The sequence below is a fragment of the Lytechinus variegatus genome, chromosome 5 (assembly GCF_018143015.1).
Source record: "Lytechinus variegatus isolate NC3 chromosome 5, Lvar_3.0, whole genome shotgun sequence".
Classification (NCBI taxonomy): Eukaryota; Metazoa; Echinodermata; class Echinoidea; order Temnopleuroida; family Toxopneustidae; genus Lytechinus; species Lytechinus variegatus.
In genome coordinates this window covers 21608520-21636215 of record NC_054744.1, presented here as the reverse complement: position 1 = coordinate 21636215, position 27696 = coordinate 21608520, and the positions used below count along the sequence as shown (strand labels likewise).

The following is a 27696-nucleotide window of genomic DNA, read 5'->3' as shown; positions in this document are numbered from 1 at the left end:
CAGAAGAAATTAATATAAGAAATTTACCTTTGGAAAATCATGATATAATATATCATTATTTTCCAATTTCCAAAGGGAAATCTAGTACGAGACATGTTTTGCATATGGCATAATTCGCGGGCGCGTTCAAAATTTTGGGGAAAATTTTTGCTTTTAACGCCTAGGCTCGATCGAGAACCCATAGTCGTATTAGGCCTATATCATGATCTGCATCATAAAGATGACATGCGTATATATACGTAGATAGGCCTATGAGCTGTATACATTCTTTGTATTTGAATGTCCGGCTAACTGGCCTACTTTTCACAGTAACATTTTGTTTTACCTAAATACATGCATGAGGCACTAGCGTACCTACGGGGGGGGGGTCGAGCCGGGGGCACTCTGCCACCCTGACGAGTCACAGCCTATGCAAAGGACGTATCCCTCCGGGGTATCCCTCCCCCCCCCCCATCCTCTGACGGCTTGATCGAAAACCTTTTTGGCCCCCTGACGAGCTTAAAACCTTTTTTTTTTGCTTATCAATTTTTTTTTATGGTACGAAATCCTTTTTTTGTGATTGAAGACATTTTTATTTGCTTGTCAACTTTTGTGGCGGACGGTTTTGCCCCCCCCCCCCGGCTGTGGAAAATCCTAGGTACGCCACATGTTTTGTGGATGATCTGGAATAAATAATTTAACGGCAATTCGCTTGTGCTCGAGTATAAATGCGTCTGTGTATACATCATACTACTAGTATTGTCAATGTGCCCCGAACTTGTGTTCATGATAGATAGCATATATGACCGTGAGTATGGAAAATGAAATACTGGGCATTAATATTGACCGTCCTTGAAAAAAAAATGGCACTGGTAAAAAAAAGGGTTTGTTCAAAAGAGTAAATCCGTGGTCTTGTGATGTTTAAGGGTGATATCTATCATCTCTGACATTAACGTTTTATCATTTTTTATATTAAAACAAACCTGTGCCACTATTACTTTAGTCATGCAAATTACATGACATTGTCAATCTTCCATATTTTGCCTTTATTCCTTACAATCGAATGGATAAAACCACGGAGTTGGAGTAGATGAACTGCTATATAGCTAGCCTATACTTTAAAATCTAAATTGTTGACTCGTCCTTCTACATTCAGATCTTTGCATGGGTGTCGATCCCGGAGGTGTGGGTATTAACCCCCCCCCCCCGTCGTATATCATATACAACGGGGGGGGGCTATATATCTTGTAGTCTTATAAGGATTGCAACCTCTACAGGCGTGCATGATGTTGGGCTATATATTAGGGACCATGGAAGAAAAGGGGTGAATTTGATCAATATAGGCCCTAAAGGTGATGTTTGCTCGCTCGCTTCGCCTTCTCATTGTTTTCTAAAATAGATTTTGCCTCATAATGTTATGTCTGGACCGCGCAAAATTTACGCATCCCCCCCCCCCCCCCGGCTCTATCAAACTTACAAAAAATCCCTCACAGAGAACAAAAGTTTGGTCTGTCATTCCATTGCCCTCGAAGCAGCTAGTGGAGGGGGGGGGGGTACTTCCTCGATCCCTACAAAAATGAATAGGGCCTACCGAAAATGTTCTACTTAGGAAATTGGAAATTGAAACAAAATCAATCATAATAATGTGAACAAATACCTTCGATTTCTTTTAGACAATGCCAGAGCGCCCCATGGCATGGACCTAGATCTGGTGGGCAAACCCTTCACTCGAGATAAGGGTCTGAATGTGCAGCCTACTCATGCCTTGTGTACTGAAGGCTGTCTCGCCCTGTATTGGAACAGCAAGTTTTGTATGTGCCAGTCTTTGCGTGGGGACACACTTGTTGATCAAAGTTCGAATCAGGGTCTGTGCCTGCAGACTAGCATGGACCTATCCACGGAGGATTATCTATTGTTTCTGGGGGTGATGTGACAATGCTCAGCGCCCCAGTAACAATAGAATACTCCTCCATGGATAGGTCCATGCCCCGTGGCAAGCTCATTCACTCCCTCTCGTTCGAGTTTGTTAAAAAAAAAATGTGTACGTTTTTATACCCCTCCCCCGGGAAAAAATATTTACGATCACGGTCATACCACGAACCTTGAACAAAAATCGACACCCAAGACATGGCCCGATTGACAAAACAGCAAAAATTCAAAAGTTTAATGATATCCTGACATTTAAAGATCATCATAAAAAACAAAAAACATAAGAAAAAAATAATACAACATAAACATTACATAGTAACAACGAGGTATTAAAAAAATGAAATATACAAAGAAAAAAACTGCATGCAGTCCTATATGATCCGCAAGTCCGTATGGCCAGGAGGTCCGGGTTCCATCGACCCCCCCCCCCCCCTACAAAAATAGGATGAAAAATGTGAAGACAATCGAAGGGAAGGGATTACACTCCCCCTAATGACCCTGCATGGGCCGATCCACAGGTAAGGGAAATTGCCGATCAGCAATTAATAGAAGAGCTATAAAGGTTTTTTTTTATTAAATTAGCTTCGTTTATGCTGTTTTGGCAAGTTTGTTTATAGGGAAAGCAGCAATTGAGGGTTGAGCCAGAGTTATCCTGAAACGTTTATCTGATATTCTTTATATTATAACCTTGACGCATTAAATTTTGTAGCGCATTTTATTAATTTTGTATCGCGGATGCTATTATTTCATAGGGGGACCTCAGGCTCTTGGTCAGGGGCCGCGGAACGGTTTTCAAAGTGGGGAGGGGGGCTGAGCCAAAAGTGGGAGGGCTGACCATACAAAAAATCATAATCTTATGGTCATTTTTACATTTGTGTACACAGTTTTGGGAAAAAGTGCCCCCCCCCCCGCTTCCGCCCCTGTTGGTATAGCTTTTACATAGTAGGCCTACTTTACGTTATTCAGGTGAGACGTGGATGAATTATATTGCTTGCAAATCATATTAAATCATATTTGATCATTAAATCATATTTAAAAAATATTAGCCATCGAAAAAATTGTGAAAGGCCTCAACTCTCATCACCAAAATACGGGAAGAGATATACGCTGTGTGCATGGTAGGTCACGAATATGTGACTATTCAAATTAAGAATTGCTATTATAGCTTACATGTCATGTTCAGTCAAAATTTACGCCACATTATGGGCTGAGTATTCTTTCACGCCCCTTCGCAAAGCATTTTTGTTCGTCCTTTCGATCAGTTCCACAAACTTAACTGAGCGCACATCTTGTCATCAGACTGTCTTCACCTAAGAAATGAGTATTTCCCCCTAAGTAAGGCATTCAATTTTTTGACGCCTGTTTTGACACTAAAATGAGTTAATTATCTTTTGGTTGAAAATGATAGGCCTTGAGGAAGTTCCTTCAAAATGGCTGTGATATCATGAAGAACTTAAATCAGAGCAGAAAAGATATATTAATACTTTGGTTTAGGGGGAAAAAATTTTGTTTCTCGTGTAAAGGGAGACCTTAAAATGCAAAATTTCCATTTGCAGTACTCTAGAAACTTCAGCGCACGTTATTTTTATTGTGCATTTCAGAAAGAGTGGTCATAATGCAAGTCAGTAATCCATTTAGCAAATCAAATACTTTTTTGAGAACTTAATGCCGAAAAAATACTTTTCAATGTTTCTGATGTAAATAGAAAATAGTAAATATTTTCAAAGTGTACTTTGAAGTGGACACTTAAAGTTTAAATAGAAACCACAGATAATACATAAATTAAGTATAAATTTTAGCAATAACATAAAATAAGATTTAATTGAAGCAATGCATGTCACAACGTAATATTTGGGGGGTCACCAAAATCATCTACGAAATACAATAATGGCCATACTTTTCATTATTTTTTATGTTATTGCTAATCATTCTTTCTAAGCATAATACTATGTAATGGCTACCAGAAAAAATTCTTTAGAAAGATAATATGGATTCTACACCCAAAAGTCGGTGTTTCCCATGTAAGCCATTTGGGGGACACCAAACCTTACATGGTATATAGTAACAATATCTTTTGTTTTTCTCTGAAAAACGGGTTATTCTGTACCTTTTTCGTATCAATAGGCAAATCATTTTTTAGATTGCTCGTTGGGCCTGATAGCGCCATCATAAAATGATAAAAAGTGTCCCATGACTGACACATACACACCCGATCACGAAAAGAAAACAAATATAAGTTAGAAATAAAAAATGAAAGTCATGTATTTTATATCAACTGCGTAGACAAGATTTAATTTTGGAGGGGCTGTAAGTGCACGCGAAGCGCACTCTCGAAGGAACTTGAGGGTGTAGGGAGGGGAAAGTTCTTGATATCTGAAAGAAGACGTCTCTTGCATCTCTAGTTTCCTTATCAACTCGCCCCACTTGCTGTGATTAAAACAAATGTATTTAAAAGATACGAGCGTCCCCTAAATGGGAAAAGATTTTTAAAACCGTTGAATGAAATAATACCGAACGAAGCGCTGAACGGCTAAAACGTTTTTAAGAACAGATATAGCATAAAATGCCCACCTTGGTCGCATCATGTTTGATGATAAAAACTTTAGCCACCTTAGATGACTTTAAATCACAGTAGTATAGAAGACGGATATGCAAGGCCAGTAAATATTCCTTCCGGCGCGAATGGTTTTGAAGTTCTGAATTGAAACTTTAACCTGCTCTTATTTTGATATTTCTTAGATAATAAATGGATTACGAAGAAAAAGGGAGCTCAAAATGTGAAAGGGCCTGATGCAAGCCAGAAGAGGGACTTTTCATTTCCCTTCCACGCGAAACATGGTAACATCTGTCATGTCTGTGATTTATTTCGGGAGAAAAAAGGTGTAATAAAGTCACTCATTATTAAGCGCTTTATTTTGTATGATTTAGAAAGTTCAGTGATATTCAAAATTTCAAATAAATCGTACCAAACAAGATCAAAGAAGGGTGTAAAAGCAATACAGAATAAAGTTTCATCGTATATAGCACGGCACGAATTTATAATGCCTCGAGCCCCTTTTGAGCAGATACTTTGCCACAAATTACTCACTGAAAAGTGGAAGATATCTGGGAACTCTGGGAGTGGCAGGAGTGTTGACCCGCTCCGAACAGAAGAGCCGAAATTTTGCGTCAATTAGGCAATTTAAAAAAAGAATCATCATATTTTTTTCTTAAATTCATGTATACTCTACGATTTATGGCACGAATATACAAATCCCATAAATGGGAAGGGGAAAAACCGTATCATAGTTTGGATAGAGCGCGAAAGCAAAATTTTGTATGAATTATAAAAGAACGTCTCATTTAGGTTTTTATTCTTTTGACAAAAAAAATAGAAAACATTAGGGCTGTACCCATCATCACTCTCTTCGCTTTTCCTTTTTCTTCTTCCTCCCTTTCCCCTCTTTCATTTTGGTGCGGTTTTTTTTTTGTTGCCGGGGGCGACCGCCCCCATCGCTTCCCCCTAGCTGGCTACGCGCCTGTTTTATTACAATGGTGCTCCTCGTTTGAGGTGAATCTTAAACGGAATTCCTCAAACCTTCACCAATTTTTAGTACTACTTTTTACAACAAACTTTTCTTCAGGGTGAACTTTCCCTTCTTTTAAAAAGGTATACACTTTAACACACACCCCACCCCGCTCCCATCTATTACGGACATGCCCATACAATACATGAACGGAACCGTACATCGTATAGCTCCATGATGGGCCCGTTGCAGAAAGAGTTGCAATCAAACGCAACTCTAAAAATTACGCGCAACTTGATTTTCAACCAATCAACATCGCGCATTTTTGACTTGCAAATGATTTTTTGACTCTTTCTGCAACGGACCCCAGACCAGTAACATAACAAAGAAAAAAATACGAGACATGTCGACACGATACACAAACGCACCCTTACACACACACCATGGACCTCTATGTCCAGCACACAAAACACACACAGGACCTGTCCAGCATTTACACCCTATGCCGCCCTATGGCTATGCCTAGCCTACGGCCAGTGCAAGAAATTTGATTTCGCAATCAATCGCACATGTGTGTTGTTTGTACACAAAGCTGACGCTGAGCACGTGTGTAATTCTACCACACATCTCGAACAGTCGAACTACACATTTGCAATGTGAACTTAATTTAAACGAAGAAGAATTTCCGATGGCGACGAAGCGCGACAGCTTTTCAAAGCTCTCTATTTTACAGAAGAGGAAAATGCTGCAACAAATGAAGAGGCCACCAGTCTACTACGAGCCGGAGTACGGCTCCAGGCCAGCGCCAGGCCCAGTCCCACTCTCAGTCTGATTATATCATTATTGAGTCGAGTTTTGGCGATTTGACATCAGCTACGGGTTCGAAGATTGCAGCAAGCAACGACGTTGTGTTCGAGCAGATCCCGTTGGTGCAGAGAGAGGTAAGGCGCGCCTAAGGCTAAGCCTAGGCTTTATTTTTAGTTTATACTAAAAACTTTGGTCTCTGTTAAATTGGTTGTTCCGCCACCAATTACTGTTTAGTGTTGGGCCTGTGGCTGTGACAGTGTGAGTGTTGGCTCGATCCACTTACAGAGAAATTAAAAAAAATATTTTTACACTTAGTTTCCATTAGGGGTCATTCTGGCAACAACTTGTTTAGGGCCCAAAATGTGTAAATGATGCCTGTGTAAAACTTGTTTAGGGGGTGTCTGGAAATACATGTAATTTGGTCACGCAGATGTATAGCAATACATTTGACTGCCCCCCCCCCCCCCCTGGTGATATTGTTCATAGACATCAGCGGCATGAGTTTTTGACTACATTTGGAACGAGTTGAATTAGAGTCCCAAGCAAGGTAAGCAACACTAGCTTTATATTGGGAGGAGAGAGCTACAGGTCACAGTGATTCAGTTCGGTTACAGCCCGATAGACCGCGGGTCCGATAGACCGCGGGCCCGATAGACCGCAGGTCCGATAGTCCGCGGTGTGTGTAAAATTATGATCAGGACAACATAGTGAAATCCATGTCATCAATAGGTCAAAAGGTCATTGATACGAGTCCATGGGGTTCTATAACGATGACCCACAGGACAAATGGCCCCTGACGTCTACTTCAAGGAAAATATCATCTCCATATTTTTATCGTCGGGGACTACACCCCCACCCCCCCCCCGGAAAAATGCCCTCTTGACGCCATACGGAGCCTCTAAAATGCCATCGACTTGACGACATGGCGAGATACTTTATCTTGCCATGTCGACTAAATAAGCTTATTATGTCCGCATGGTGAGATACGTTATCCTGCCAAGTCAGTCCACTTATAAAAAGTTATATGTCAACATGGCGAGATATTGTATCTTGCCAAGTCGACTTAATTATGTTACATGTCAACATGGCGATATATCGGGATTCTAGCTTGCCGGAAATTGTACACTTCATATCTCGCCATGTGGACATATCGACTTGACAAGATAGAATATATCGCTATGTCGAAATAATAAGCTTATTAATTACTTTAATAGGCGGCGGAAGCGGGGGGGAGGGCTTTCCCCCCTAAATTTGAGGTGGGAGGACGGTCCCCCCTAAATTTTTAGTTGAGAACCTTTTTTTGGTCGTCAATTTCTTTTCTACGCCCCCCCCTAAATTGAGGTAGACCACCCTAGAATATTTTTGCCCCCCCCTAATTTTGGTTGATAACCTTTTTTTTTCCTTGTCAAAATATTTTGGTGGTCCCTCCTAAAATTTTGGTTGATTTGCTTGTCAATTTTTTACCTGTGTCCATCCCAAAATTTCAGGTGGATCCCCTAAATGTTTTGCCTTCGGCCGCCAATGATTAATTAAAACATGGTAAGTACCACGCCATGTCGTCACGTTGAGGCATTTTCACAATGATTATTTTCATAATTATCTGGGGTTAAAAAAAATTTATTGTCTGGAGAGTAAATCTCTTGGGGGGGGGTAACAGTCCCCGGCGTTAAAAAAATATGGGGATAATATTTTCCTTGAAGTAGTTGTCAGTGGGTGATTGCCCTAATTGGGTTATTGTTATAGAACCCATGCAGGCGCGGATCCAGGATTTCAAGGGGAGGGAGGGGGAGCAAATTTGACCTGATGTATGGCGCCCATGTGTACTTTTCGAAAAATGGCGCCCACTCCCTCCCGGCCAGGCTAACTTAAATTATCTTATAATCACATAAAAAAAAATAAAGACCACTTTTTAATGTGTTCTTGAAAAAAAAATCTATGAATACAAAAATACCAAAAGGTAGGGGGGACACGGGCGGTTCCAGCCTTCGCCAATAGGGGGGCAGGGGGTGGGGCGGAAATTTGTTTCAGCCATATTTTCCCCGATCGGCAGCTCGAAGATAATTTTTGTTTGTTTCTTTGAAGGGGTAGTCCTCATTAGTCACTTCTTGGCTTTATTCTTATAGATTAATACATAATATCATAATCCTCATTTATATGATGCGAGCGCGAAGCGCGAGCTAATTTTTTTGGGGATATTTTATGTATTTTTTTCCTAAAATTCGAACTGATTCTGGGCAATGTTTGTTATCATGAAAAAGACATGTATGCAACTTAATAATAACTACGAACGCAAAGCGCGAGGGGAAATGAACTGATGAAAAAGATACCTGTTAAAGTAGCATTTAACAATCAAACAATGCAAGCGCAAAGCGCGAGCTGAATCTTTTTGAAATTTTCACCCAAAGAAAGGAAATTCTAAGCACTTTTTTAAACTCAAGCAGAATAGGTATATGAGTAAACGATTAAAGCAAGCGCGAAGCGCGAGCGGAAAATTTCTAGATTTAGTCCTATAATATTTACTGAACGAGACACTCTATTCATGATTTGTAAATCTTAAAAAATATGAGCATTAATAATGCGAGCGCAAAGCGCGAGCAAAAAAAATTATACGTTTTAAACTGGTACCTGTTAAGGACTGCTTGCACTTGCCATGAAGGCGTCACATAATTATTTCAACAATCAAAAAATGCGAGCGCGAAGCGCGAGCTGAACATTTTTGAACTTTTTAAAAGAAAGAATGGAAATTTTCAATCAGTTTTTGTAATCGTGAACAGGATAGCTATGTAATTTAACGAATGATGCGAGCGCGAAGTGCGAGAAGAAAAAAAATCGAGATTTTGACCTAAAAGTGGGCCACTCTGTTCATGTTTTGTAAATCATCAAAAGGATGAGTAATATGGCGTATTCCTAGAATCCTACATTAATAATGCGAGCACAAATAGCGAGCAGAAAATTTTTGATATTGTGATCTGACACTAGATAATGATTTAAATTACAGAACAAGTTGGGTATCTGAATAAACATGCGCGAGCGTGTTTCATATTTAGACCTAGAATCTAGACATTCTAAATACTTTAATCATGAAAATCATGAAACTTTGATAGTCCGATCTGAAAAAAAGAGTCAATTTCAGCTTTATATTTCTAGCACTTTGTAGAAAAATTGTAAGGTGGATATGGATCGCACTTAAAAAAGAGCTGATATTATTATTACTTTGAGTTTTGACATAGGACCGGGACATCCTTACGACATGCCATCATATGAAAATGATGACTATCTTCCTATTCATCTTGATAAGCACGAGATGAAATGAAGGGAGAATTTAATTATTATATTGATATCATATTTATTAATGCCTAATAAGGCGCGAAATCTGATGATATCATGGCATAAAACTGGACATTTCACTTTTGTTATTATGAATAGGATGCATCAGTTTATATATTTTTAACCATTAATGCAAGCGCAAGTCGCGAGCTATAATTTTTGATAAACTGTCATGAAAAGGGGATTTTTAGTAGTTTGTTGTATAAACAATATTGAAACATTTATAAAACTCGCCAATCAAATTGCGAGCGTGCAGCGCTCTAGCTGATGCGCCTTACAATCAGACCAGAAAAGGGATATTTTGACAACTTTATGGATTACACGAAAATATAGGTACCTGATAAATCAAAATTTGCGAGCGCGTATCGCAAGCAGCAAATGTTAACATTCAAACCATAAAATTTACATTTTTACAGAGCACTTTTTAAAAACCCAATTGTAAATTACACAAAATAATGAAAGTTTGATTTCCGAGGTGAAATATGTGTTGTATATTGACTTCCAAACTTGATATTCGAACTCCATATTGAACAAGATATGTAAATCACCTAATAGGCAATGTGAGCGCGAAGCGCGAGCGAAAGTTTTATATAGTTGCACGAAAGATTCTTTTTATTTTCCAAGTCTTCCCCTCATCTTATTTTATGCCTTCGTCGTCCTTCTCTTCCTTTTCTCTTCTCTTTCTCCTCCTTTTTTCCTTCTTTCTTTCCTTTTTTTTCTTTTTTTGCTCCGCCAAGAAGGGGGGGGGGGGAGCTCGGCCCCCTGGATCCGTCTATGGGGACAAGGGGCGGAAAAAAAGGTTATCAACGCCAAAGTAAGGTCATCTTGTCCCAAAATACATGTTTTATTTCGATTTAGAATGATGTATTTCTATGATTATCAAAGACCAAAATAGTAGGGACATTTGATATTGTGTCCCCCCTACTATTTTGAGTAGGTGCATGGGACACGTCCCCCCTGGGATTTCCGCCCATTTTGTAAAATCAATGGGAGCGCGAAGCACGAGTGATTGGGGGGGGTGCAATTTGGTTTAACTTCTCACCAGAGTAGGCCCTACTAGAATATTGTGAACGGGAGCTGTAGTTTCTGTACTATTGTTTTAGTATACCCTTCAATATTATCAATGATAACCTCTAGGAAATATGCAATCTCGACTAATTATCCTCATCAGTGGCGTATTTATTCAGCATTGGTGCAGGGGGGGGGGCCGAGGGCACCAAGATAAAAAAATAAATGAAATGGGGTGGGGGTAGACGTTAAAGAAAATCTGAGATTTTATTCTTAAAAAACACATTGAGGTATCTCACAAGGCCTAAATAAATAATGAGCACGCGAAGCGTGATCGGATTTTTTTTTTTTTCCTGTATTTTATCCTGAAAGCCTAATTCAGGGGCGGACCCAGCTTCCGCCAATAGGGGAGGGGCCATTTTTTTCTCCCATATTTTCCCCGATCGGCCGCTCAAAGTTGATTTGCCCAAGTGTAATGAGCCAACAATTTCGAGGGGGCTTGATATGGCGTATCGCATAAAATTAATAAGAAGTTGGCAGTGAGCGAAGCGAGCAAGCAAATATGTTGACACTTTTATTACAAAAATACAAGGTTGTGATAGATCTTGACATAATATTCGGAAAATAATAGTATATTTCATCCTAATCCCTTTCCTTTTCTCTCTATTTTTTCTTAGCCTTGATTCTCTCTTTTTTTTTGTTGGGGGGGGGGCAAACGCCCATGTCCTAACAGTCATTTCCTAGATTTACTTTATAAGCAACGTAAATGTGTTATAATCTCATAAGCCATATGCAAGCTAAAAATTAAATTTCATGTATATCGTCCTGAAAATTTAACATTCTGGGCAATGTTTGAGAACCTGAACAGGACGCGTATGTAACTAGATAATTACCATGTTAAATACTGGTCGAAAAGTTAGTCATCAAGACGATACATATTGCAACGATTAAACTGAAAATTTTTGATATTCCAACCTAAAAAGATGAGATTTCAAATCCCCCAATGGGACATTCGACATTCATTTCCATCTCTCCCTTTCTTATCTTTCTTCCCATCTTTCTCTCTTTTTAATATTATTCTCTTCCTATTTTTTCTTCTTTTCCTTTCTTTTCTTTTCTTTCTTTTCCCTCTTCCTCTTTTTTCTCTTTCCCATTACTTATCCCTCTTTCTTTTTCTTTCCTTTCCCCTTTTTTCTCTTTTATTTTTTTTCTTCTCTCCCTCCCCTTCCACTCTCTCTCTGTTTATTCTCTTCTTTTCCCCTCTTCCTCTATCTCTCTTTTTTCTTATCTTCCCATCTTCCTCTCTATTTAAATATTCTTCTCTTCCTTCCTCTTTTCTTTTCTTCTTCTTTTTCCTCCTTTTCCTTTCTCCTAGCTTTCTTTTCTTCTCTTCCTTTTCCCTCCTCTTTTTTTCTCTTCTTTCTCCCTGTTCTTCTCCCTTTTTCTTTGTCTTTCCTTTCCCCTCGTACTCTCTTTTCTATTATCTTCTTTTCCCATCTTCCTCTCTCTTTTTATTCTCTCCTTTTCCCCTCTCCCCCTCTTTTTCTTGAGGGGGGGATGGGTGGGCAGTTCCCCCTTGCCCCCCCCTTGGATCCGCACCTGATAGAACCCCATGGTCTCGTATCATTTGACCTTTGGACCGCTCGATGACATTTGATATATCTGATCATAATTTGACACGCACTGCGGATTATCGGACCCGCGGTCTATCGGACCCGCGGTCTAACGAACCCGCGGTCTATCGGACCCGTGGACTATCGGACCAGCGGTCTATCGGACCCGCGGACTATCGGACCCGCGGTCTATCGGACCCGCGGTCTATCGGGATGTCCCCTTCAGTTCACTGTTAGACTACCAGCAGTACCAGGCATGGCACAGCTAGGTGATGCCAAGCAAATGATAATAACATTAAAAAATCAATAGATAAATTTGAAGTGAATGAACGAGAAGTCTAAATACTTGTTATTTTTGGTGTAGGGTGCATAGGGAACTCTTTCCATTTTTTATTTCAAAAGTGATATTTCAAGGAATGAAAAAAAAAACTGTAATGCGAGTGATCTACACAGGATTTTTATAAACTGGGAGTTTTATACCGGTGAAACAGTTTTAGGCCTAGAGGGATCTATTCTCTACTCTGTGTTCTAATTCTATGACTATGTGTGTCTTAATGAATGAAATAGATTTGTGCAATGGAAAAGTCAAGCAATCAATGTAAAATCTGATAATGTAAAATTAGATAATGTAAAATTAGCATATTTATCAAATAACATTCAAACAATTTTTTAAGATTATACACCACAACTATTTTGGGGGGAAGATAATCTTGTAATGATATGAAATGGGGTCTAGAGGCATTCCCTTTGGGGAGATGAACCAAGCTGAAGATAAGCTTTACATGCTTTTCCTTTGTTTATCATATTTAGAAAGTTACACATTACGTACAGGTTTTAATTACCTACCACATGCATGCAAAAGTGAATGCATGGTTAGAATTACATTAACTATATCCCAGGTAAATCAAGTTATCGCCTTATATTAACTGGAATGAACCTATAGCCTGAATATTTGCATACTTTTATACATAGATAAGCATAGTATTAAAAGAAAGAAGAAGGTTAGCCTTGGTCCTACCTAGGCTACATGTACCGGTACATTGTATGATGTAATTATTCTAATTTTCCTTTCTGAAGTCTGGATTTTTTTATCTTTTGTCAGGTGGAACTTGAAGTGTTCAGTGAAAGCAGTGTTGTTCAAAGAGAGAAAGTACATCCATGTACACTACAACATGAACCCCATGCAAGTGAAGTTGAGATTCAAGCAGGTATATTATACGTTTTGAGTAGTTTACAAATCCATATAAAATTGCCTCCTGAAATGTGGCATCAAGGGCAAGCAAACTCAAACAAAAATCGATTTTAAAAAGACGGAGGTTGATATTAGGTAATTTTAACATGTTGTAAACATTGTATTTATGGAAGCAATTTAGTTGTTTTTATATGGTCTTAAGTGAAGTTGAAGGATTTAGATGATTTCTTTTCCCCTTTAAACTTTTATTAAACAAAAGGTACTGATGCAATTATTTGCATATTATAGAGCCCTCTCTGATTTATATTCTTTATGATGTTCCACCTCTTTAAAATTCTGCTAACATTTATTGGAGGACTATCTCTAAATGAATGATGGGAAAAGGTTTGATCTAAAAATGATTGAATTTGTTGTTTAATTTTTGGTTCTTTAAACATGCTTACAGGTGGCTACTCAACAGAAGTAGATTTCCCTTTCAAAAAGTCGGATTGTTACATTTCTGAAGTCGATATTAACTTTAATTCACCAGGTATGTCTTTGAAAACTTTTTCATGAAGATCGATACAATTACAAAGTACATTTGCATATACATGCAGTGATTGCAGTCTATAGTTTGCATGATATATGTGTATGAATTTGTATCTCATTTTTGGAGCCTGCCAATTTCCTGAAGACTCTTGTAAACATGAGTTTCTCCCATTGGTACCCACCACTAGCTTCAGGGAAAAATTAGTTCATATTTTATCTTCGCCGGATATTTTTTGAAGAAATTGAAAATTAAAGGAAAGGTTAGAATAATAAAGTTTCCATGTGCACTGTGACCTATATAGCTGCCATCTAGGATTTTTCAAAATGGTCGCCCAAAACAGAGTTTTTTACTCAGCTTCTGAGTAACCTAGAATCATGATTTTGACACCAAATCCATCTATTATGAGGTCAAGAAATCTATTCATATAAAAATAATCAACTTAATTCAAGAAAGAAAATCATTTTCATGATATTTTCTGCCTTTTCTATGTAGCTGCATGAGGTTCACAAACTTCAACAAAGAATTTTGACTAGGAAATTACTTAAAATTGGTAATTTATTCAAAATTTATTCATTATCACCAAGAAATGCTTTATTAGTTGGTCAACTTTTTATTTTTTCCTACATCTGGTGGAGCTACATGAGAGTCACCAAACTTCCACACAGAATTTTAAAATGTTGACTAGAAAATAATGCTAGTTTATGTGATATTTATGCAAAATTTAATAATAAATCACAAAAAACACTTATTTCTCCTTCATTTGTCAATTTCAATTTTGTTTGCTTTATATGATAGCTCTAGGTGGGGGATGCAAAATTAGAAACTCATTAAATATGCTACATGTTTTTCATGCATGTTTTTCAAAACTCAAGAAACCGAATTTGAATTTTTTTGTTCCATCTGATAGCTACATGGGGTTCACCAAGGTTTTACACAGAATTCAAAAATTTTGACTAAAAAATTATTTATGCTTTATTTACAATTTTTTTTCACAAATCACAAAAAATGTTTTTTTCATTTATTCATCAATTTCAATTCTGTTTCCTCAATTTATGTCGCCAATACAGTGACGTACCTAGGATTTTCCACGGGGGGGGGGGGGGTAAAACCGTCCGCCAAAAAAATTGACAAGCAAAAAAAAAGGTCTTCAATTACAAATAAAGGATTTCGTACCAGAAAAAAATTGACAGGCAAAAAAAAAGAGATCTTCAAGCTCATCAGGGGGGCAAGGATACGTCCTTTGCATGGGTTGTGGCTTGTAGGTACATGTATGCTAGTGCACCAATATAATTCACTACATTGTCAACTGGGCTGAAGTTAAAAATTGCGTTAAATTTCTTTGCGAGTTGGCGGATGAGCTCCACATCATTGATGTGCTAGTATTGTATTAATTTACCTTTTTAAAGTCAATGATTAAGCCCACCAGTTGCTGAAGTAACCTTATTTTATGATTTGGCCTGATAACATGTAATACAACTACTACTACTACTAGCATCATTAGTGTATGAAAAGTAGGAATGGAAATATTTCCCAAAAAAAATAAGGGAATAGTCTTGTGTATCATTTGACAGAAACCCAGATTCATTAAGTTGTGTATGTGGTATTAATGACCATGTGCCATCCAATGACCACCCATTAACAAAATAGATGTATCAAATAAACCCATATTGATGTTCTGAAAGTATTATTTAGACAGATATTTGTCTCTAAATTATTTTGGAATTTGTTCTTCCTGAAATGCAAAACAAGAGTATTTTCCTAATTTTGTATTCAAGGAAATTTAAAACTTGATAAAACCTTTCATTGATACTTCTCTGCAATCAAGACAGGAAGTGCCTAATTACTGTGTCAAAGTTGCTCTAAGCTGATTTGAATGAGTTCTAATCCTCTTTTTGTCACCTTGTACAATAGTGTGAGGGTAAGTGTGCCTCAATAGACTCCCAAATTTAATCCCTCTTTTGTCAAAAGTAAACATCTGTGGGAGTCAAAGTTCTTCTCTTGGTAATGATGTTGAAAACATCCAATACTCATATCTTCAGATTCAGATTCATTTATTATTGATCCATGATAATTGGCTCCACTTTATATGTTTGTCATTTTGCCTCCGAAGAAGATTCTGCTAGGATCAAAAGTTTAAGCCCCTTTTGACTCTCCATGATAAAATACATAGAAATTTGGCCTCCACTGGCTGTACATACAAATGATATAAATTGTACAAACACAAATGATAAAGTGGGCGAATATATTGGAAAAAAAATACACATAAACAATTCAAACATATATTGCAATACGAATACGACATAGAAGGGAGATGTCAAATATATATCATTATGAAGCTAAGTTTCCCCTATTTCTGTTGGCATATTCAACTGAAAATTTATTTCTGGTGATTTTTGTGGGGTTTGTACTTTGTAGCAATGTCAAAATTGATATTTCCCCAAATATTACCATTTCACTAAGCTACATAAATTTAAAGTGAGTTTAAGGATATTACTTAATTTCATACACTTATTTGTATGATTAATTCTTAGAAAATATTTGGTTATATTTCTCCATTTTATAGCACCTTCCAGAATTCCAGGGGTGCTGCCTGTGGAGAATAATAAATGAATCACTCCAAGGCAAATCTAGCACCTCTGCTACCCAGGGCCATGGCATCATAATGCTTTTTTTGTTCAGTAGAAAAATGCTCTTTGAGAGGTTTGAAGGCAAGGGGGTTAAGATCAGTGCAAATACAAATGGAAATCTATCCTTAAATTGTTTAAGGCAGGTTTTTAGAATGCTTAGTTAATAGGTTACCAAAACCTAGTTGATATCATAGGGATCTCTGAATGAATGATTAAGCCCACTAAACCATACAGTAGATCTGAAGCTTTAGGCAATAATTTTGTTAGACTTCTTTCAACAGTTCTGAGATCTACTGACGTATTAATAAGTGATTTTAATTTGTATTTTATCTATTCAAGGTCAACCCTGAGGAAGAAAACGTCAGATGGTATGTTTTGCTGACATAGAGACAGAGTCTGACTCCTCTCATTGCTCTGAAGCTGTATCATGTACGTGTAGAAGGAACTTCAGCAAAAGTAAGCTATTTTTAAATTAAAATTTCACATAATGATCATTTTATGTTACATTTTGCCATTTTTTTTACCTGTACAAACCACAATGTAACTTGTAAGGTAATGACGATAACAGCAGGGCCCGCAGGGAGATCAGGTTTTGGAACTGCATGAGAGGCTACCCTACATGTAGTTATTAAATGAGCTACTATGGGCTAAGGAACGAATGAGAGCATTTGTCGTTTGATAAATCAATTGGAATCTTAATTTGTAACTGTCAATCTAGATTTAACCGTATGTTAGACTGACAAGAGTAATCTTGATTTGGTAGTCATTGCATTTTCATATTTATGTTGTCACAACACTTGGGAAATTAATTTTAAACTATGTCCATGTCACAATATCACAATTTAAGGTCATTTCAGGTTAACTCGCATTTAACGGGGGGGGGGGGGGGGACTTGGAGGGTGTCCCCAACAATTTTTTTTTCACTATGCAGAGCTTTGCGCAATTTTTTTACTGCGCTGCTCCCTGACTTTTTCTTTTAAATATTGCACATCTTTTGTGATGCCTGGGTATGCGGTTGAGAAATAACACAACATTTTGAAAGCACATACATGTAAGACCTTCAATTGCTAACATAAATGTATGCACATTTTTCTTTTGTTAATGTTTTCTGCTATTATTGATTGTGAAAGGGTCAGGGTTGGCTAATTTAAATCACTTTGATTTAAATCATGATTTAAATCACTTCCATTGAAACGTGTACAAATGATTGACAATTTTTTTATTTGTGGCTATTTTCTTTTTACCGGTAATCAAAATTGAAAGATTTTATCAACTTCATATCATCAAGACATGAATAAATCCTTCATATCTACTCTCCAAACAATTGAAATCATGTCATTAAAATCAGGATAATATTGCATTATAGCCTATAAAGTGATGAACACTCGCCCCTTACTCCACTTGCACTATGATTTTTAAAAAATCATTGATTTTAAATAACTTACATTGAAACATGTACAGATGATTGACATGTGGCAGTAATATTTTTTTACTCAAATTAGAAAGATTTTATCAACGTTATATCATCAAAACAAAATCCTTCATATCTACTCAAAACAATTGAAATCATATGTTTAAGACTGGTTGATCATGCAATATAGCCTATATTGGTTAAAGGACAAGTCCACCCCAACAAAAACTTGATTTGAATAAAAAGAGAAAAATTGAACAAGCATAACACTGAAAATTTCATCAAAATTGGATGTAAAATAAGAAAGTTATGGCATTTTAAAGTTTCGCTTCATTTCACAAAAACCTGCACATCTCGGTCGGTATGCAAATGAGGAACTGATGACGTCACTCACTATTTCTTTTGTATTTTATTATATGAATATGAAATATTTTAATTTTCTTGTCATTGTCATGTGAAATGAAGTTTCATTCCTCCCTGAACACGTGGAATTCCGTTATTTTAACATTTTGTGCTTCAGGCAAGGAGGTCCTTACCGTTAAATTCGTACAAATCGAAATATTGTATAATTCAAACAATAAAAAACAAAAGAAATAGTGAGTGAGTGACATCATCGACTCTCTCATTTTGATGTAACTGGCTCGTTCATATAACTATTTTGTTAAAAATAAGCGAAACTTTGAAATGTCATAACTTTCTTATTTTACATCCGATTTTGATGAAATTTTCAGCATAGTGCTTGTCTGATATTTCTCTATTGATTCAAATCAACATTTTTCTGAGGTGGACTTGACCTTTAACACTTTATACGCAGCTGTACACCCGCAGCAATAATGGTACTCCAGAACAAAAAAAAATATAAAAAAAAGGAATTCAAAATAGTAAAAACTTAATGTATACTATCCTGCCTGAATAGCCAAGGCCTGTTCAGACTTTCTGTACAATTGTGCTCATTCAGCAGGTACACTGAGAAAGGTTCAATAATGCACAGAAAATGCTCCTGCCAATCTTCAAAATCATGGCAACAACCATATAGATCTAGTGCCCTTTGCCACAAATGAGCATTTACTTTTATACATTTCTCATTGAATGTGTTGAATTGAGTGCAATTATACACAAAATCTGCATTGTCCTTGGTTTTTTTCTCACCTGCATAGCAGAGTGAGACTATAGGCGCCGCTTTTCCGACTGCGGCGGCGGTGGCGGCGGCGTCAACATCAAATCTTAACCTGAGGTTAAGTTTTTGAAATGACATCATAACTTAGAAAGTATATGGACCTAGTTCATGAAACTTGGCCATAAGGTCAATCAAGTATTACTGAACATCCTATTAGAGTTTCATGTCACATGACCAAGGTCAAAGGTCATTTAAGGTCAATGAACTTAGACCATGATGGGGGAATCAACATCAAAATCTTAACCTGAGGTTAAGTTTTTGAAATGTCATCATAACTTAAGAAAATATATGGACCTAGTTCATGAAACTTGGACATAAGGTGGATAAAGTATTACTGAACATCCTGGTACATTCATGCCCTGATGTTTTTGATGATTTTACAGAGCGAAATGCAGCCTGTCTGGAATTAGCGGCAATACTGAGAATGAAATGCTGCAGAAGTTATTGTCTTCATAAGATATAAAGAATAGATGCAAGGCCCGCAGAGGATTTCAGAACAAGACTCTAGCAGATCAGAGGCTATGGATTTTGCAGTACCTTATTGAACATCACAACTTTGTAAACATGGATGGAGACTCATCCTTGGGATTACTATGACCCGCTTATGGAAGATGGAGTCAGGGTTAGCAGGTAAATGTTTCAAGAGGTATCCTTAAAAGGTCAAGTCCATCTCAGAAAAATGTTGATTTGAATCAATTGATTCAAAGCAACATCAGACAAACACAATGCTGAAAATTTCATCAAAATCGGATGTAAAAGAAGAAAGTTATGACATTATAAAGTTTCGCTTTTTTTCAACAAAATAGTTATATGAACGAGCCAGTTACATCCAAATGAGAGAGTCGATGATGTCACTCACTCACTATTTCTTTTGTTTTTCATTGTTTGAATTATACAATATTTCAATTTTTACGAATTTGTGACAATTAGGACCTCCTTCCTTGCCTGAAGCACAAAATGTTAAAATAATGGAATTCCATGTGTTCAGGGAGGAGTGAAACTTCATTTCACATGACAATGATGAGAAAATCAAAATATTTCATTTTTCATATAATAAAATACAAAAGAAATAGTGAGTGAGTGATGTGATCAGTTCCCTCATTTGCATACTGACCAAGATGTGCATATAACTGTTTGTGAAATGAAGCGAAACTTTAAAGTGTCATTGCTTTCTTATTTTACATCCGATTTTGATGAAATTTTCAGTGTTTGCTTGTGGATTTTCTCTTTTTATTCTAATCAAGTTTTAATTGGGGTGGACTTGTCCTTTAACATGACTAGTACCATTCTTGTAAAATTAAATCATCATACGTACTTTAAACTTTCTTTTTTTTCACTTAATTTATTTATAAGGGATTATAGTTTTACATGTTGTCTCTTAGGATCTGGTTCTGCTATTATCATTGGTGCAGGAGCTAAACCCAGCAAGCTTATAGAGGACAATTTTTTGGTTCACTTGATAGTCACAGATGTCTTTTCCCAAACATTACAATTATTCAAGCACAAATTCAATGTGAAAAATGGGTCTCTGTGCTCATTTAGGAGATGGGGAAGGGGAGTCTGCTTGTTTTAATCTCAAACAAGTCCTTAACTTATTGTTATATGTGCATGCTGGAAAGAAAGATACATGTACATTTAATGAAGAGGAGTGCTGATATGATAAGACAACTGCAGGAGGCTTGATTGTGGGGATACAGAAAGTCAAAATCCTCCTTACAATGAAAGGTGCATTAATATCAAATTTTTCGACAAATACTGGTCTAAAAAATGGACTTTAAAGCATTGAAATTGGACATATATAAGACCTTGGATATCAAAATTTAGTACACCCAACATTTCACCACCAGAAATGTGGTCACCTATTTCTTAACTCGGTCTTTCCATTGCTTGGCTTGGAATTTAGAACGTAGATAATTCACCCAAATAGAATTTCAAAGGGTAAAAATGACCAAGTACATGTACAAGTGTTACCAAGTTCAAATACGTGGAGGCAGGATATGATTGAAGGATCAAAGGTAATCAGAATTAATTGATTTACATTTTAAAGTGATCACAATTTTAAAGCGATAGTGATTGTTGTACATGTGACCAGTGTAAATTTAGCTCAGGAAATAATATGATTATGTTTCTATTGATAATAATATTGTAGAAGATACATATTTATAGTTTCCTTTGCTTTAAATGTACCACCTCGGTATTCATTTAACCTTCAGAAGGATTGGTGACATCTCGTCCATCAAATCACCATCGTAAAGGACTTTGTTCTTTGTCTGTGATGATGTCAATGGTGTGGCTTAGTGAATTTGTCGATAAGTTTGGAGAGAAACTGCCAACCAACAACAAAATCCATCTTCTTCATGCCTTATACATGGAAATGTGTATCGGATTATGAAGGAGGATGTAGAAGAGCAAGGAGGTTCTGTTTGTAGTCAGCAATACTTCTTCCGCAAATGGAGAATGGAAATGTCTCATGTTACCATTCCAAAGGTAGGTGATTCTCGTGAGTATTTGCACTGTATATTTACTAATATTAACTATTATACCTTTAACCATAAATAACTGGGCTATTTCGATACCTAAGAAGACTGGGGTGGGGCTGATTCAGCCACTCCCCCCATATGATCTTGGCCATTGATCGCAATGAAAATCTGCACTCACATTACACATGGCATAATCTAAAAAATGGTAAAATCTAATTTTCAAAAATATTACGTTGCTAATAAATACTGCCAATTTATTATGCTAATTTATGCATAAAATAAAAACCTTTCTTCTAACTATCTAAATAAGGCCCTTAAATTTTGCTAAAAATTATTGAATATCGCAATTATTATTTTTGTATATATCATTTCCAGAATTCTGATTGATTTCTTTGTTTTTTATTGATTTTTATGATGGAAATCTTTATTACACTGATCATGGACAACATGATATTTATTATGTTTAATCAGTGAAAGGAAAGTTGGTAATACATTTTTATAAATTTGGGCTAAAAACACTATTTGCATTGGATTTGAACAAAAATTCATGTTTTGGGGTTTGTATGCACTTACAAAATATTGGGTAATTTTGGAACCATGTGGGTTGCAAGTTTATTCTCAAAAGTTGTGTGAGACTTAAAAATAAAAATTTAGTCAATGGCGCAGTCAGAAAATTTCGCATGGCAGATATATCACAAAAAAATGTTGAGGGGAAATCTGAATCATAGGGTTAATCATAAAACCAGAGATTTTGCATTTTATTGAAAAATTTGAAATAACTTCCTATTTCTATCACATTTCATGAAGCTATTTTGAGACCAAGTAGATTTGATATACTTGACTATGTATTCCCCAACATAAACACAGGTCTTTAGGTGATCTACAATAATAGAGCATACTTTGCTGGCTTTAGCAGTGCAGCTGCTACAATGGTATAGCACCCAACTATGATGATGTTAACTACTGTTCCTCGAAAAACTAAGAAAATAAACATTGTGTAATTTTTCTCTTTATTTGTTCATTCCAGGTGAACCGGTTTTTGAAATGCGACATATGCACCAAACTGAAATCTTGCCTAGAGAAGACAACTGGCAGAGAAGAGAGACAAACTTTACTGCAAGAAAGAGAGTCACACCTTTTCCAGCAAAAGTAAGTTTCAATGAAATATTTAATAGTGTATATGTACATGTATTTAGATTTAATCATCACAGTCTTCCAGGATAAGTATTATTTATATGTCATGGATGTCAGCCCGGAAGACTAGCCTCCACAATTATCAATCTTTATTCACTTGCCATCTTTCTTCCCTCTTCTTTTGTGTAAATGTGGTATTTTCAAAGTATATGCAGAGATACGATGTTGAGGCAATTTAAATTCACATTTCAGTGGTACGCAAAAGTTGCAGGGATGAGAACATTCAACACCATATGTAATCCTGGATGTCCATCATGTAATCTAACAGAATGTATTCTAGAATTTGCAATTCCTATTTCTATCAGAAATTTCATGAAGCTTTTTTGTTTTAATAAGTAGAGAATGATTATCTTTTCTAATTTTGAAAACAAATACAGTTTGGAAGCAACATTGCATAGAGAACCATGTGATCTATGTATCAGTATTGTGCAGGTTAAACGGAAAAAAGTCATACAGTCACAGCGAAAGCAACTTTCCTTTCTTTTCAGTCATTGTTGTAGCTAGAAAATTGGTACTGTAAACAGCAAATGATATATTAACAGGCAAAGAGTAATGAGCTAAAAATTGATATTAAATTTTTTTCTGATGTCTTTTTTAAATTTATTATGTAAAATCTTTGTTTTTTTCAACTTTTTGTTTTGCATCTTCGATGGACATCATCTACAATTTATTCAGAATATAAAGAAAATATTATCACTTACTTTTACTGGTAATCAGAAAATGTAGAAATGGTGATATATTTATTGATTTGGCATTACATCACAATTTGCATTGGATCTGTAGAGGAAATCTTGTTTTGGAGCAGTTTTGGGCCTGATGCACACTTTACAAATGTTGTGCGCTGACTAAGGGGTTGCAAATTTGGTTTCAAAAGTTTAGCGAGACTTGAAAAAAACTTTCTTAGAATGAGTCAGCACCAGCTTTTCATGTTACAGATATAATGTAAAATTGTCTGGGAAAGCCCCCCCCCCTTTAGGATTAAGTTTTTGCATTTTCAATACAAAAAAAGTGTACATTCTTATTCCATGAATTATAGAAAAACAAATAGTTATCAAGTATCACTGAAAATATGACATATGAATTCAGGACAATATTTTTCTCAATATTGGGCCGCTATTCTTTGACAATGTTCCATTTAATTATGTTTATTATCTTAACCCTATTTCGCCTGGGCTAATTTAGAATGGCATAGCCCGGGGAGACAGACCTGTTTTTGCTTTCCCCCTTCAAACCTCGGATGTTCATTCCGCTTGATCGCGACAAAAATTTGCATGCACACACGCAAGAAGTAATCTCCACAATTTGATTGTCATTTGTACTAAACTTAATTCAAATTTATGTTTAATCAATTAAATATGTTACCGTAATTAATACATTTAATCATAAGTTGGCTGTGAATCTTTAAAAATACCCACGAAACTGCTAAATTTTGATCTGGGCAGTCTAGACAGGATTATTATGAAATGGTTTAAAAATGGAAATTTTTAAAACTACTGTTTTTCATTGTTTTTCATTGGAAATCATCTGCAATTTTTTTCAGTCATAACTAACATGAATTCTATTGCTTTTAATCAGTAAAAATAAAAATCGTGATACATTTATTAATGTTAGCTGCATGCAGAATTTGCATTTGATTTGTACATGAAATCACATCTTAACCCTAAATAGACAGGGCTATTTCGACACCTAAGAAGACTGGGGGGGGGGCTGATTCAGCCCCCCTTATGATCTCGGCCATCGATCGCGCGATCGCGACGAAAATTGGCACACGCCTTACCCATGGCATTATCTACAAGACTATAACATCAAATTCTGCAAAAAATCTCATGTCTCATTAATTATGCTAATTTATGCGTAAAATCATAAGTTTGCTCTAATTAATAAAATAATGCCCCTGAAATGCTAATTTTTGTTTCACATACTCTAGATAGGCATCTGATCAAATTTATTCAAAAAAATTTCAAACATCACATTTATTTTCTTATGTATTCTATTGTTTTCTAAATTTCTTATGTATTTCTTTGTTTTTCGACTTTTTGTTTTTTATTGTTTTTTCAATGGAAATTGTTGGGGACTTTATTTTGACCACAAAAAAGATAAAATCAATTGATTTTAAGCAGTAAAAGGAAAAATAATGATACATTTATGAATTTTGGCTAAAAACACTATTTGCATTGGATTTGTACACAAATTCACGTTTTTGAGTAATTTTGGGTCTGCATGCACTTACGAAATGTTGCGTAATTTCGGAACCGCGTACCCGGGGTCACAATTTTGGTCTCAAAAGTTGCGAGAGACTTGAAAGTAAAAAGTCAGCGAGCGACACGGTCAAAAAATTTCGCGCGGCAGATTTATCGCGGAAAATGTCGAGGGGGGCTGAATCAGCCCCCCCCAGTCTTTTTAGGTTAAGCAAATTTTGTTCTTACATACACTTAATGTTTACGTAACATCGTAATTTTGTCTTAAAAGTTGCATGAGGCTTTTTAAAGGAAATAAGTCATGAAACATCGCAGCACAATATTTTCTAGTAACAGATTTATCATGAAAGATGTTGAGAGGGCAAAAACAAATTATGAACAACAACCTATTTAAGCGGTAAGTAAATGTGTAAAAGTAGCCAAATTAATCCTGCCAGTACCCACTTTCCTTAATTTGGGTTGATTGCAGCATAATGTGGTTCAATTTCTTGCTGAAGAAAGTTAACCCATAGCTGGGATTCCAAACACTCAGAATTAATCACTTGTATCCCATAATATGTTCATGTGCACTATACCACTGTTAACTTGTATTGCCTTTGTAATAAATATTTAGATTTTTCTCATTGTAATATTTCAGGTCCATCTAGGTACTAAGCAGAAAAGGCCTCAACATCCATTATTAAAACTGGGAGATACGGTTGCAGTCTACTTAGAAGAGTTCAGTAATGAGTGGCCGTGAGTGAGCAAAGTGTTAGAAATGACCGGAGACAGTGTGAAGCTGCATTAGTACTCAGGATCAGAAACGTCCACGTGGATATCGCCTACCACATCAGTTCGAGGACAGAAGGGTCAGCCGTACACGGGAGAAGTCTCTCTTCAAGAAGTCATTTCTTTCCCCTACAGTCTCACTAAAACAAACAAATTACCATAGGATATCCAGCGTCACGTGAAGAATACTTTGCATGTTAGGTCTGTATGAACATACACTGTATTCATACCAATTTGGAATGAGTTTGTTTATCCAGGACTCAAAAGCTGTATGTCTATATGGAAGCCACTTGAATTATGTGTTTTTGTGATATTACAATGTACCTGTATTTTTCCACATTGGATATGGGGATAATTTCCAGGGTTTATCTTCACATGAGTTTGATCACCTACATGTATCTACATTTAGAAGAGATAAATGCACAATGATTGATAGAGAGTTGGTACCTGAAGTAGGTAATGATTTAACTCTAAATAGACTGGGCTATTGCTACGCCTAAGAAGACTGGGGGGGGGCTGATTCAGCCCCCCTTATGATCTCGGCGGTCGATCGCGCAATCGCGACGAAAATTGGCACACGCATTACCCATGGCATTATCTACAAGACTATAACATCAAATTCTGCCAAAAAACTCATGTCTCATTAATTATGCTAATTTATGCGTAAAATCATAAGTTTGCTCTAATTAATAAAATAATGCCCCTGAAATCCAAATTTTTGTTTCACATACTCGAGATAGGCATCTGATCAAATTTATTTTTAAAAAATTTCAACATCACATTTATTTTCTTATGTATTCTATTGTTTTCTAAATTTCTTATGTATTTCTTTGTTTTTCGACTTTTTGTTTTTTATTGTTTTTTCTATGGAAATTTTCGGGGACATTATTTTGACCATAAAAAAGATGAAATTGATTTATTTTAAGCAGTAAAAGGAAAAATAATGATATATTTATGAATTTGGCTTAAAACACTATTTGCATTGGATTTGTACACAAATTCATGTTTTTTGAGTAATTTTGGGTCTGCATGCACTTACGAAATGTTGCGTAATTTCGGAACCGTATACGCGGGGGTCACAATTTTGGTCTCAAAAGTTGCGCGAAACTTGAAAGTAAAAAGTCAGTGAGCCACGCGGTCAAAAAATTTTGTGCGGCGGATTTATCGTGAAAAATGTCGAGGGAGGGGGGGCGGAATCAGCCCCCCCCCCCCCGTCTTTTTAGGGTTAAGTTCCACTGCCAATGGAAAGTTTACCCTCCCAGTGCTCAAGAGGTAAGCTCCTTACCATGGAACTCATTATGCAGCATTTGCGTATACTGAACAGGCACAAATAACAATTTTCTGTTATGGCACATGTCAGTTATCTCTCAAACAAAAATTTAAAGTCAGACTATGTGAGAAAGAAATTATACATCAACTGGAACCATCTGAAATAGCAGAGCAAGACTATAGGCACCGCTTTTCCGACAGCGGCGGCGTCAACATTGAAATCTTAACCAAGGTTAAGTTTTTGAAATGTCATCATAACTTAGAAAGTATATGGGCCTAGTTTATGAAACTTGGACATAAGGGTAATCAAATATGACTGAACATCCTGCTTGAGTTTCAGGTCACATGACCAAAGTCAAAGGTCATTAAAGGTCAAGTCCACCTCAGAAAAATGTTGACTTGAATCAATAGAAAAAAATCAGACAAGCACAATGCTGAAAATTTCATCAAAATCGGATGTATAATAAGAAAGTTATGACATTTCAAAATTTCGCTTATTTTTAACAAAATAGTTATATGAACGAGCCAGTTCTCTCCAAATGAGAGAGTCGATTATGTCACTATTTCTGTTGTTTTTATTGTTTGAATTATACAATATTTCAATTTTTACAAATTTGACGATTAGGACCTCCTTGCCTGAAGCACAAAATGTTGAAATAATGGAATTCCACGTGTTCAGGGA

General features: G+C 36.4%; 1 long non-coding RNA gene across 3 annotated transcripts; it reads left to right on the top strand.

The window, feature by feature from the left end:
- Positions 1–5855: 5855 nt before the first annotated feature.
- On the top strand, positions 5856–26254 carry LOC121415719. Of its 3 annotated transcripts, none has more exons than XR_005970037.1 (8): positions 5856–6355; positions 13272–13377; positions 13807–13890; positions 16857–16973; positions 19489–19735; positions 21319–21605; positions 22613–22734; positions 25615–26254. It is a non-coding gene; the product is annotated as an uncharacterized LOC121415719 (long non-coding RNA). The 3 variants fall into 3 exon arrangements; XR_005970035.1 differs by having other exon boundaries at positions 5874–6355; positions 21319–21592; XR_005970036.1 differs by lacking the exon at positions 13807–13890 and having other exon boundaries at positions 5875–6355; positions 21319–21592.
- The last annotated feature ends 1442 nt before the right edge of the window (positions 26255–27696 follow it).